Source organism: Uloborus diversus, chromosome 1 (genome assembly GCF_026930045.1).
Source record: "Uloborus diversus isolate 005 chromosome 1, Udiv.v.3.1, whole genome shotgun sequence".
Taxonomy (NCBI): domain Eukaryota; kingdom Metazoa; phylum Arthropoda; class Arachnida; order Araneae; family Uloboridae; genus Uloborus; species Uloborus diversus.
This window is the reverse complement of record NC_072731.1, coordinates 206,495,297-206,510,039: the sequence shown is the minus strand read 5'-3', so window position 1 is coordinate 206,510,039 and position 14,743 is coordinate 206,495,297.

Genomic DNA, 14,743 nt, shown 5'->3' with positions numbered 1-14,743 from the left:
GTACTTAACTCGGGAATCGTCATTATGGATATTTCGCGTGTCTATACGTTCTTAGGCACTTATCCATGTGTGGTCGAGTCGGAAAAAAAAAGAAAAAATAAACTCAATATTCATTCGGGGGTGAGTCAAATGAAAATTAACGTCTATTTTGGAATGAAATTTTTTTGGCGAATGCAATACTTTCTTTTCTTTTTGTAAAATTGAGTAAAAATGCTTGATTAAGATTTATGGCATGAAAAAGGTTTAAAATTCGTTTGTTTTACTGCCACATCTTCCGCTATACAAGCTGAAACGGGGCGTGGTGTTGTATCAAGTAGGTAACTACTGCTAAAGAGAATGCCATATTCTCTGCAATTGATTAACCAGAATCTTGGACTGCGGCAGTTTCCTCCCAAACATGTCCCTAACGTGCTGTATTTGCGAGAGTTCTGATGATCTGGCAGGTCACTGGAGAGCGTCATATCTTTAAAAACATTATAAATACAGTCGCACAGTGTGTGGAAATGCGTTGTCTTGCTAAGAAATGGCACTTGGGTGACTTTTTAGCAAAAGCAGAACAATCAGCGTGAACAGGCCGTTTATGTTACTGCGAGCTATCATAGTGCCTTCAAGGGCACCTAGAGGTGATAGTGTGCATCAAAAAATCGCCCCTTACACTGTCATAGCTTGTGTAGTCGCCACTTGCCACTCGACAACAAGCTTCGGATTGAACTGCTCTCCAAGTTGCCACTACACGCGTGTGCAGGTCATCAGCATTGAGGTTGAGTGTGAAATCATCGCTGAAGATCCCTCGCCGTTAGTCAGACGCACTTTATTTTGCATGAGTTCGACGAATTTCTAATTGACACTGCGTATGATTTGAAGTCAAGGGTAGTAATCTCCATGACCGTTTGCTCTGTAAACCACTGTCGTTCAATGTTCTCTGATCGGTTACTCTTGATCACTTGATGCCACTCGGTGTTTGGGATATGGTGAATGGCTTCTAATAAATGTTAGCAACATCATATGGGAATAAGTGATTGCTCTTATGACTGCATAATCCACATGTTCCTGTGTATACTTGGAAAGACCCTACTCTCCACGATGGAAGACTATGCCTTCCTTGAGCTGTTAAGGTCAACCCCGAGCAAGTACCATATCAATCAGATTGAGGTGACAATCAATCCACAAGTTTGACTAAGCTAGTATTATGAGGCTTTTATTAGTCCCTTCTCAAACTCTTACAACTAATCGCCACTGCCACTGGTTATGCCGCAGAGTGATCTCAATACGATCCACCCAAGTCTATTTGTTTGAATAGCCTTATAGTGCAAGAAATCACACTTTGAACCACTTCCAGCTGCGCAACTCGTTTGCGCATAAAGCGCGTATCTGCATTTCATTCGCGTTAAAATCCTATTTATTTGCATGTCTCTTACTAGACAACGTTGCTGCCGAGTTGCGATTGTGGCTCGATTCCTATATGTGGCTTTTCTTTCTTTCTTTATTTATTTTTTGTAACAGAGTGTACATATAAATGTTATATTAATTTATCCATTATTACATGTCCTGGTGTTTACTTAGTTTAAAATTCTATAACACATTAAATATATATTGACATTTATTTAACCTCAAGGGGAAAAAAAAGTTTGGAATTTCGAGTAATTTTGACTCAAAAAGAAGAAAACATTCATTTCTTTAAAAATATTTTTCTTTTTTTCCCCCTTTGAAATTTTATTTTTAGACATTAAGCATTTTAAACTTAGCTTCTGTTACTATTAAGCACAATTCATTGCCAGCTTAACTGTAAAATCTTACAAACATAACTTCCAAAAAAAAAAAAAAAAACCTTTCAGTTATCGATCTGCTGTTCCACCTGCAAGAGAATTTAAATAGTGACTCCTTCAGTTGTTTACTTCTTTCTTTCAACATTCCTCAAGGATGCCATCACAACTTTTTCGTGAAGATTCTATGTCGAACACTGGTTTTGTGGGAGGACTTAATTTATCCTCATACTATCAACCTCAATGTGGATCTTGTTTTTGTCTACATTACTAAAAGCGGCGGGAGAAGATATTTTTATTCAAGGAGGAATTTAATTAAGGCTTTCCGCGTCTTTGTATTACAAGAATGTAGGAATTTCTGAGAGGCTGTTTGATAGTAAGATAAAGGTATTTATTATGGTCTCGATTCAACAGGTTTTGGAAATTGTTCTTAGAAACAGCAGACTATACTTTTGATATTTTTTTTGTTTACTTTTTGCGTCGTGCATCAGTCATTTAGAAAGAATAAAGAAGAATTGTAATAGATCGCTAAGTTCTATTTAGCTATTTATAAATCTACTTTGGTTCAAGTTAGGATACAACACACACGTTAAAGGAAACATACAAGTATTTTATGAAAATAAATTAAAGTGCCAGAGAGCAAAGCATCATTTAAAAAAATGAATTTTTTTTCGCTTTTAAGGTTTAAAGTTTTAAAGCATTATTAGATAGCTGATCACTCTATATCTCTAAAAGTCAGTTTACATAAATTTCAGACTATATTATCGGGGTTTATCAACCCTAAATATCATACAAAATTAACAGTAAATCAAGGAACACCTTAAAAAATGTAAAAGCGCGTACTTATGAACTGGATGCCCATGTGAACATGATTTGTTTTCTTCAGAAATCTTAAAAGCAAGAATATCTTCTCACAATTGGTCTCCAAAAAATTCTCATAAGGACGTAGTATTAGTTCTTTTTTCTCGAAAAACATTTAAAGCAATGAGCTGTTTTCTGTTTTTCTAATGACCAATACTTTATTTTTGCTGGTGTTGTATATGATTTTATCACTTACTCTTTAAAAAAACGCAATTCATACTTATTAAGACAAGATTTTATTTTATTCAATTTTCAAATTTGTTGACAGATGGGGTACTAGTCAGCACAAAATCAACGTCTGTTTATAATGTCACAGTCACTGCGTTATCATATATGTTTAGAAAAAGGTGTTAGTATTAAACATTTTATTACTTTATAGTCAATTTAAAACTTCAAAATTGTTTTCGAGGGCTTTTTTCTTTTCTTTTTTTTAATTTTAATTGTTGATTAACAAATTAATGTCATAAAATAGTTACAGGTAAAAAAAATACCCGAACTAATCAAATTAAATTAAAATTTAGTTAAAATTAGTTTCAAAATACATTATCATAATATAAATAAATTTAAAAACAGGAATTGATAGAAATAATCTTCTTTCATAAAATATTTCTTATATTGCGTGAGTTATTATTTTTTTTATTGTTTATAGAGTATATAATGTATTTTTTGTTGAATTATTTTTGCATTTTCTGCATATCAAAGTACGTCTAACATAAGATTTACTATCAGCAGGATTATTTAAAAAAAATTCTTCTTTATACAATGACTTAAGATTTAAATTCTAATAGCATATACTATGCTCCCTCCTCCCTATGCAGTTGGTTTATTTTTCTTGTTTATCTAAAACACATTTTTTTTACTTATCTCGAAATTGTCTAACAGGACTAGACAATACCAATAAATCCAAATATCTCTAAGAAGTCCAAGAAAAATTGTGGGTTGCAAAGGACCTCATCCTTTGCAAGTCCCAAGCAAGTCAAGATGGCGGCAGGTGAGACCTAACGAGCAGAACACCAGTGGCATTCTGGAAAGTTCTTGAAACCCCCACAAAACTTCAGGGCTCTCGTGTGTCCACTCAAAAATCTGAAGTAGGCGGTCTGGTGGGATCTACGTCTGAGTTTAAAGGATTCTTCCGGACATTTTGCAAAGTGCCATAAGTGGGTGTGAACTGTTTTCACTTTTCTATTTAACTCCATTTTTCTTTTAAATATGATGATTGTCAAATTTTTTCGAACTTGTTTATGTGTACTCCAGGCATGTTCATAAAAAAAAGAAGTGTTTTACTTAAAATCTCAAAAAGGTTCATCAGCCTAAAAAAAAAAAAAAAGACTATTTAAAAATATTTACATATGAGCCAGTGAGAAGCAAAGAGATGTAAGTGCTAAAGTTAAAAATTTGGAGATAATCGGCAAGTAAGAGAGTATCTCTTCTTTTTTAGAGCAAGAGAGGTGCAGCTATACAGTATGATTTAGAAAAAAATATCAATGAAAACGTACCTAGAATCCAAACTTTATTCGAATCTTTAAAAAGTCTTACTTCTCACAGTCCTTAACTTCTCACAGCCTCACATTTACGTTAAGAAGTTTATAATATTTTTTGAGAAATTAAAGTGAACCCCCTTTAGTACTTAAAAACAATTACCAGAAGGAAGGTGACTAATCTGAACAAAAGGACTACAATTGATATCTACATAAATGAAGAAAAGGATATATGTTTGTGATTTTATATGTCCCTTATACAAATCCGCAGTTTACTTCGGATTTTGATCAACTTTGGCAGGGAAGTACGTGGGCACACGGGAAGGAACATGGGGCGGGGGGGGGGGGCCTTGTTCTACCTGAAATAGTCATCCGAACAGTTCAATTTAGCGCCATCTGAAGGATCACGAAAAATACCGATTGAGTACATTTACTTCCTTCGTCAAAAAAAAAAAAAAAACAAGGCTGTAAAATCACCAGAAGAACATTTATAAGCATTTTTAAGCCTAATGGAACAGCATTTTTGCATCGGAAAATTGTCGTTTGCGCGATATCATTTTAAATTAGTGTGAAAAAAACCATTCAGAAGGTTGCCACTTTTTTTTGTTTCGACTGTGACTAAATAAAATTCTGTTTTTGTTTGACGGTTAAAATTTCCCCTTTTGATTTTTTCTTCTTTCTTTTTTCTTTTTGTACTACCAGCAGAAGGTAATCAAGGATTTATGATTTATTTATGGCGGGTTGCTTTTAATTTATTCGGTAATTTTTGATTTGCCGTTTTCTTTTTTTAAGAATGGTTATTTTGACAGGAAATGTTACAGTATTTTTTTTTCTCTAATTGAAGCCTGATTGTTGAGCATGCGTCACTTGACATAACTTCTATTTTCGGGTAGACCGTAAAAAGCCGGGCAACGCAGCTAATGAAAAATAAAACTTAAAATTAAAAAATGTAAAATAAGCACTTATGCATAAAAATTCTGAACTTAAAGTATACATTTTTTTGCGAAAACCTCTTTATTTTATTGCTTTGTTCGTAAATAACGTTTGCGAAGGAAAGAAAGGAATCAAGATATTTTTAATGATTAATTCTTTTAATTAGTAGGTACATTTGTTAATTTTGATCTTGTAAAGATCAAACTGAGCTAAATAAATTTCTCCGAAACTCCTGTTTTTTAATCCACTACTCTTGGTCGTTCTTTAGGATATAACGCAAAAGTGAGCAGATGTTTTTAAAGAATAGCTTTGAAAAAAAAAATAGCGAACAAAAGCTACACGGAAATCAATAATTCATCTTGATGGCTGAATAAAAGACAAAAACAAGACGGGAAACTTTTTGATTAGGATTAGGAAAAATTATATCAGTAACTGATTTTATTGAAAATAACTAATTTTGAAAACTATTTGAAGTTTCGAGAATTATTTTCGAAACTTTATTCAAGAACAAAATTATGGTTCTGTGGGGGATAGATATCAAATGATGATCTTTGATCAATAGTTGAAAAAATTGGTCGCAGCTGCAAAAACAGAAAACATTCCTAGAAAACAGAAGGAACCACTATAGATTCTACTAAATAGAGATAGAAAAAGAAAAGGAATCGTAGAACTAAATCGAATTCCCTCTAAGGCGCTTGCTATCCCATCCAATTATCCAAACGGAGGCGTCAACGAATGATGGTATCTTAAATTTAGCCAATGTTGAGGCAATAATAGAAAAACTTTTCCGCAAATATTTCCTTGTTGTAAGAAACATGTCTATGTATTGTTTAGATTTTGTTCATAGGATATGGAAATGAGAAAATCCAATGTTATTAAACATCTAACACAATTCACTTACAATTAATGATTTTCGAAATCACTATTAATTTTGTACTCTCAGAAGTAGGACAGCTTTTATAAAGAAAAATACTTTTATTTTAAAGTGTGTTTATAGAGACACACACACAGAAGAAAACTTTTTTTTTTTCGCTATACGTACATATTTCTCGTATTTAGTTTATTTCTTTTTGTATTTAATTCTTGTCTTTTTTAAATCCCACATTATTTTAATTACAAGAACATTCCGTTTTTTAACAGCATTTTTGGAATATGTTTAATATACTAAAGCTACATGAACAGCTGTATGATTCCTACTTTGTGGAAAAAATCAATTTAAATAAAAACGATTTCTTTATGATGCTTCGGAAAAAGCACTGATTTTAGCATGATAACTTAGAAAGTATACTTTTCGTCTTGATAACATGTCTAATACGATTAATAAAGGAAAAATTAAGCATTTAACTTCATTCATTTCCAAATTTATTATACCATTTAAACGATATCTCCAGTGCATGGCAGTAAAAACCTTTTTTTTTTTCTTTTTTGATATGGTGCAACCAATCAAAAAAAAAATAAATAAAATAAAATAAAATAGGAGCATTTATGGTTTGGTTTCAGTTTTTTATTGGAGAGGGAGGGATCTAAAATAAATGATAGAGCAATAACCTAGTAAATAAACAAGCTTTATCAGGGGGAAAAAGTAGTTTTATGAGAAATGTTCATTTTCCATTTTTATTTTGCGCTTATTTTTATTTTACTTTATCTTTTATAACTCTTGTTCGTTTTCATTGTTTTTGATTTTCATAGTGTTTCTTCATTTTTCCAAAATTGTGTTTTTTCATATATATTTTGCTTTTATTGTTATTTCTCCTTTTCTTTCGTATTTTGAAATTGTATAAGAGAATTTTACTGTTTGCAATTTATTTATGAAAAAAAAAAAACCTTTGAAAACTTTATTTCATGGGAAAAATTACGAAATGTTCATTGACAAGATTGGGGCATTTTCAGTTTATTCTTTAGCCGGACTACCGTTTAACGTTTAACGGTTTCTAGAGAAATTAAACGAATAAGAAAACTAAAACTAAAACACTCTATACCATGATAACTTTTGTCTTTGCCACTAATAGGTGCAAAAAATAAAAACGATTTATAGTAATAACTTTTATTTTAAAAGTTCATATTTTATGTATTAGGTACTTACAAATAAACGTATGCCATTTTTTTTCTCACTTCAATTCACTTCACTTAGTCTTTATTAGTAAAAATCTTTATTTCTTAAATATTAGGTCTACAAGAGATTTCGTTTCTAATTTAAATAAAGACCTTTTTTTCCTTTTCTTAAAACAAAAAAGCCTTTTTAAAATCTACGTAATTAATGTAATTTTCCGGTAGCAAAATATATTCTTGCAATGATATGATCAAACTTCTCTTGTAGGAAAAAAAATCGTAAAGAAAGATGGTTTGAAAATGATCAATAAATTTAATTTTATAAATGTTTGTCAAAAGACCCTCTTTTTGTATAAAGTTTTTATAATGAGTTTTTTTAAAAATGTTTTTCAGAAGTAAAATTTGGGAAATTTGGGATTAAATTCTGCTAAGGCCCTGATGTTACATTTCTGTTTGGGCTTTAAAAGTAATCGAAAAATTGTTCAAATCTAAATATGATTTAGAAAGAAAATTTTCCGGTTAAATCCAGGGTTCTTTAATCGAAAAACTGATTGATTCGGAAAGTCCTCTAATTTGCACCATAAGACATTTAGACTTACAGATAGACATTTCCCCAATTTTTCTTTTAAAATAATTATTTTTTTTTAAACCTTTTTTATTTTACTCGTCAAGCCTTCTTTTATGCATGTTTATTATTTATTTATTTACGGAGAAATAGGTTAAAACAAACCTCATTAAACCACAATTTTTAAATTGTATTGCACAGTTTCATTTACGATTCAAGGTCGTAATGTGAAAAGTATTGATAAACTAGTTCTTGAAGTTTGAAAAATTTTGGTCCAACAGTTAAGCCGAAACGGAATGTAGGAAAACAATTATTTTTTGTACTTAGTAGACTTAGGTCTTTAATTTGTGGGGCTTTTCATAGATGCCTCTCAATTAAAAAATGTCATATACATGCTCTAAAAATAGATGATTCTTGGTTACTCTGATGCTTAATTTTCCCATTTGCGTATAAAAGTTTTTAATTATCCATACATTCTTTCTGTTATACGGAGAAAACACTTTGCTTAACAATTAGAACATGTAATTTGAAAACCACTGCACTGCGAAATTGGATGCATCGTAGCCATGTTTGTAACACTATAATTTCTAAAAAGTCCGAATGTGCTCTGTTAAAAGGAAAGCGTACTGAAATGGGATACAAATATGTTACTAATGTCTCTCGAAAAGGTTTTTTTTTCTTTTTCTTTTTTTTAAATTTTAACTTGGGAGCACATTTGAGAACAAATTTTGGGAGCACCTGTGAAATCATCGGTTTTGTTTTTCATTCCAAATTTTCAACAGTTTTCTTTGCCTTCAAACCATAAGAATCTATCAATATGATACTACTAGGGAACTTGTTGCAGGGAATCGCAGTAGGCAGGTTCAGCGAGGACCGTCAATCCTACCATGCGGATTGTCCCTGTGAGACTGCTGTTATAGCTAACAGTAAATACTGTGCGTATGATCAAAGGAGAACTCCATTAGTGATGAAAAATGTGTGCTACAAAGTATTCTAAACAAAGGTGCAGAGTTCAAAATATGTTCACAAATGCTTTCTCGAAAACTGTTAAAAAATGTGCTGAACTATACAACTGTTCCAAAATTAAATTTCAAATTAATCTAAAAATTAGTACAAATGTCCATTTTTAAAAAATCTCGGAAGATTTTCAATAAAAAGAACCATTATCTTTGGGTGAATTAAATATTTTACAAACTATTTATGAATTTGACATCCTCATAATCAGAAAACAGTGTAATTTAACAGAAAATATTACCTTTCGAAATAAAGTTGGATTAGTAGAAAAACATCTTTGATCCTAAGTGACTGCTGTTGCCAAGGTTTCTCATGGTTAAAGAACGATATTCATCATTAAAACTGAAAAAAATGCCTTTCTTTGTTCATAAGTTGCTTTGGAGAACATTTTATGCTGATGCATTTTGAATGATGTATGCCCCCATAAATATTTGCACACACATGCGCATATACCAATGCAAAAAGAGAAGTCTGAAATCAACACAACTTTGGGAAAATCCATTTAATATGATTTATTGGTACACTAATGGTGGGGAATTTTTCCCAGCTATAACAGAAATTGAAATCTGTTTTCCAATTTATACATTTCGAAAACACTACACAAAATAAGTAACGGAGAAAAAACAAGGACTGCATTTTTCGTATCGTTTTCTACTACAGGCTTGTTTTCGTTGCAAATATTTAGATATTGAGAAAAAATTGAATATTTTAGTATTAATAAAATAAAGAAACATAATTTCAATAAGGAAACGAAGTTAAAACAACATGTTTTGCTCCGTGTTGTAGTTTTAACATAGACACACAATCAGTAAGGAAAATTAAAAATAATAACCTAAAATTTTACTTTACCAAATTTTGTTGTTTTCAAATTTTTATGTCTTTTTTATTTTGCACTCTCTCTCTCTCTTTCTCTCTCTCTCTCTCTTGTGGATTTCAAACAATTTCTTTTCTTCACCATAAATAATCAATCTTGCCTTGCTCAAAATAATGTGTCATTTTATTTTTTCTTAAATAACAATTTTATCTGATACAATCCAAAACATGTTTCTTCAAGTGTCCCGAAAACTTCCTTTCTGCAGATACTGCCGTCTCTCTGCCCACGATAGTAAACTTGGGATACTTGATCATTACGAAAGGGACTCGATCTAGAATCAAGAGTCTTAATGTGACTATATACATAAGTTTCTGCTGTTATTCGTTTTGATAAATGTCGTGGTCTTATAAAATAGTTAAGTAAATCTCCTTTTCAGCTAGCTAAAGTAAATCTCCTATTCAGAACGAAAGCTTGAAAAAGGTTGACTTAGGGAAAGTGTTACCACATTATAGAAAACGCCCTCACCAGCTATTAAATGCACTCTTAAGGCTTCTTTGGTGCATTAATTGACCAAATCATTTTTGAATTTCATTATTTTTCTTTACGATTAATTTTAACTGCTTGTTGGAATTAAATTTGAAATATTTTTTATAGTTTATTTACCGTAAAATACTAATTCTGCTTTTCACTATCAGCACATATGCTAACGTTCAAATATCTTTTGAATATATTGATTATTTAGTTTTCACTGTTAGTAATCACTTGATCAAGACTGATGAAAAATTTCGAGTTTCCTTAACAATGATTGTTATTTATTTTTTTAAAGCTGAATTTATTTATTTATTTTGAAGTATTAATTTTAAAAGCTGTTTTTTTTTCATTTAAAAAAATTGACATGCTCCTTTTTTTTTTTTTTTGGTGAGCAATTGACAATTCCTAAACAGCAATAAATGTTTGACCTATATTTAAAACACTTTTCTTATTGCTTACCGGGATAAAGCATTCTTGTACAAGGGAGACTTTATCATCGTAGCAATTTTTGGTTTTTCACACAAATATTGTATTCAAATGCATTAAGTATAGAAACAGCGGAGTATTTTAATGGGGCAAAGAATGTTTTAAATACTTAGCGTGAGATCATTTAGTTTCGAAAAATCAAAAAAAATGTTATAAGCTTCAATAAAAAATGGGATCAACTGCCTCCAGCCTCTTCTCTTTTTTTATACATTAAATATCGAAATAATAATACAATTAAGGGCAATTTCTATTAATTTTCATTATTTAGTTAAGCTGATGAGAAAAATTTCACAGAACTACTGCCTATTTATTTATTAATGAAAAAAAGAATAACAAATGCTGATCTATAATTAAATTGGTGTAAAAAAATTTAAATAAATATAATAAAACTAGTCATTACTTAAGTACATAAAATTATATATATACAACAATGATGATTACTTCTTTCTTAATATCTACATGTATGAAAGTTTTCAAAAAAGTAAGTTAACTCTTGTCATAGATTCACAAACGCAGAAAACTAACAGTGAAAAGAAACAGTTCATTAAGTGTTTCCAAAGGAAAATAAGGAAATAATATTCCCTGTAGAACAATAGGTCATCCTCTTGGGGCATTTCCGTTTTCTAAGGCGCAAGCAAACACATTACTTAAATCCGCAGATAAAACAATTTCTGTAAATGCACGACTCATTTCTTCTCTGATATTCCTTCTGAATCTGTGCATAAAACAAAAATGATTTTGGGGAAATTAAATAAATGCAATGCTTTATCAGAAATATAGTTTACTTTAAAGGATATTAACTTATAATATTAATAATTAATACTATATTGACACTATATTTACGACAGATTTCTATTATTTTCTTTACAAAGGGACTTCTTAAGGACGACAGCCTTTTGGGGACCTAAACAGTTCAAATAAAATCATTAAATTTTATGGTAAAAGTTACTGGTATCCATATCGCCAGCAACTTTTACCGTAAAATCCTACTTTACTGTAAAATTTTACGGTACATTAAACAAGAGTTAAAGTACGCAACATTCGAACAGCAGGTTCGATCTCAGGAGCTTAGTTTTGGCAGGCTCTTAACCACTGTACCAGTTAGGACACATCCAGTGTGAGAAATACGGCGCTATGTTCTTCACACTGTAACTCACGTGTTTTATTTAATTGGCGCTGCAACCGTTTATTTGTTTTATTTTTTTGTACAATTTGGTGTACTTTTTCTGTACTGTAAAAAGTCCATTTTACAGTAATATTTATCACAAAAGATTTCTGAATTTTCTATAGTATAATGCACTCCGACAATATCGTATCCAGTCTTTCATGTATCACACTAGCAAATCGAGGTCATCAATGGCATAAGTTATTATTTTAGTCTCACATTTCTCACTGGATGGAGTCACATGGGTTTTTGAGTTGCGATCTATATTGCTCTTACAATTTAATTTTACCGAAAAGACCTGAGTCGCATTGGTTCTTAAGACATCTTAACGTATACAGTATAATCATGCAACATATGGCGACTGACAATTTTTTGCATCTCGGAAAAAAAAAATCCGAATATGCAATCGGAGTGTGAGTTCAGAATTAGTAACCATTAAGTAACGCAACAGATGTTTGCAGTAAAGTAAGTAGTTTAATATCCAAAACAAAAGATAATCTTTTGTAAAAAAATGTTTTCTATCCAATAATCAAGTGATATTAGAGTTTTATTACAAGACTTTGCTTTTGCAAAATTAGTGACTAAGATTTTCAGTAGAATTTTTAAGTGGACTCCGTTGCAAAATTTGAGCCTTGTCTGAAATATTTAGCAAAATTAAACGCTAAAAAGTAGATAAATGTTTGTTACCTAATTATTGAGCTTAAACATCTTCAGTATTCGACTAAAATTCAGCCAATTGACTTAATTTTTTTTAAAATTTAAAACAAAACTGCCGATCTATTATCGATGGGATCCAAAGGTGCCCATCCGGCTTAAAAGTGGAAATACACTCAGATATTTTTTTTTTCAGGAATGTCAAAGCATTGGTGGAGCAAAATGAATAAAACACTCAATTCAAACAAAAACAATCGCCATTTTTCCTCTTAACCTGTTTTTGCTTAATTTAGATCGAATTGGCTTAGTTTGCGGCTTCAGAATTCCTTAGCAAATATGGAGATACATTAATTGCGTTTTCATTTACTATTTTTGGTGGTTCAAGTCCTACAACAAAGAGTTCAAGTTCAATTCGTTTCAAGTTAAAAGGGGACGTAAAAAGTTTTAGGTCGCCCCTTAAGTTTTTAGAATTTTTTGAAGGCTTGGCTCGACTCAAAATTTTAGGACCTTCTTTAAATGCACTGTATGTAAAAATATTTTCTTTAACTAATTTTTCACTTTGATGATTGAAATAAATCAAATGGAGTTTTAACGAGAAAATGGATTTGGTTGCGGCATAAGCAATAGGGAGGGCCGAAAAAATTAAATTTTCAAGAGGCAACTTAAAATAGCAAAAAAAAAAAAAGTTTTGTATTATCATCCTAAACATAGGAAGAATGCCTTTAAAAATTAATATTCATGTGTTCAGATCGCACATCGTCAGCAAAGTTTGAAAAAAAAGTAACAAATTGTCAATTTTCATATATATATATATATATATATATATATATATATATATATATATATATATATATATATATATATATATATATATATATACACACACACACACTGGTGTGCAAAAATTAAGGACGAGACGGTTTTTTCAATATAACTTTGTAGAAAAGCTTTCCAAATCAACACATTTAATACCTTAAGATCCCCAATATGTAAGGACATGTGTAATGTAAGCAACACTTACTAAAAGAGAAATCAGAGGGATAAAAAGAAGCTTTATTGAAAAAGTAGCATGGAGCGCAATGCGACTGAAGGCCTAAACATCCTTGTGATGGGTGTCCAGCAAGAAACATCCGGTCTTTAGTAGGGTATATGATCTCCCCCGACTGCTAGGCAGGTTTCACAGTGTCTGCCCATGCTGATAATGAGGGTGTCAATGAGTTGTTGAGGCATTGCTGCCCATTCGTCTTGCAGCGCCAATCGAAGCTCCCGAATCGTTACTGGTGGTAAGGTACGAGTTGCCAAGCGTCTGCCTAGAAAATCCCATACATGCTCGATGGGATTGAGATCCGGAGATCGTGCCGGCCAATCCATACGCGAACACCGCGACCTCCATACCTGTCCCTTTCAATGATGTTCGAGGGATGATTGCGGCTTCCCCGCTCTCTCCAGATGAGTATGCGATGAGAATCGCTACTCAGACTGAATCTGCTCTCATCTGTAAAGAGTACTCGTCCCCATTCATTGTCTCTCCAATTCCGTTGTTCACGGCACCACAGAGAACGCCTTCTCCGATGGGCAGGCGTTAGAGGTACACACCGTGTAGGGCGTCGTGCAAACAGACCTCCACCGTGCAGTCTTCTGGCCACGGTAAAACGCGATATCGGTCGCCCAGTCACCTGTGTCGTGTGTCTAGCGATTTCTCCCGCTGTCTGCCGCCTTTTTCTTCTGGCCTGTAAGACAATATACCGGTCATTTGCGGGTGTGGTTCCTCGTGGACGACCACTACTGAACCCTCGGATAGCTGTTCCTGTAGTTTGAAATTGTCTCCAAAGTCGTGAAACGATGCTGTAAGCAATTCCGAACTCTGCAGCCACACTTGTACACTGTGGCCTTCCTCCAACTTCCCAATGATTCGACCTCGGATAAAAGCATCCAGATGTCGTCTAACAGATTGATTATTCGCCATTTCTCGCTGAGACAGCAACTCGGTGTGATTTTAACTGCTATACGGCGTGCAATCTCTTTGACAGAAATACTGATCTTACACCGACAACATGCTTTATTCTACTCAGACACTCCCCCATTACGTCTAACTGCATATCTGCGCATGTGCTACCGTACATCACCTTACTTAATCTCCTGCTTGGTCTTTCTGTCCGCTCTGCCTCTTCGTTTAGCTGATATTCTAATTTTTCGACTTCGTCCTTATTTTTTGCACATCAGTGTATATATAATAAAAGTGAAAAGTATTGAATAGACCACACCAAAAGCCCATAGATGCGCAACGCAGCAAAACTAAAAAGCCAAGTAAATATAAAATAAGCAAGTAGGAAAATTGCAAATAGCTATTAAATAGGAAAAGATAAAGTATGAATCCAGAGATCAACAGCCGTGTTGATTCATTAAATATGGTCAAAAGACCAAAATTTT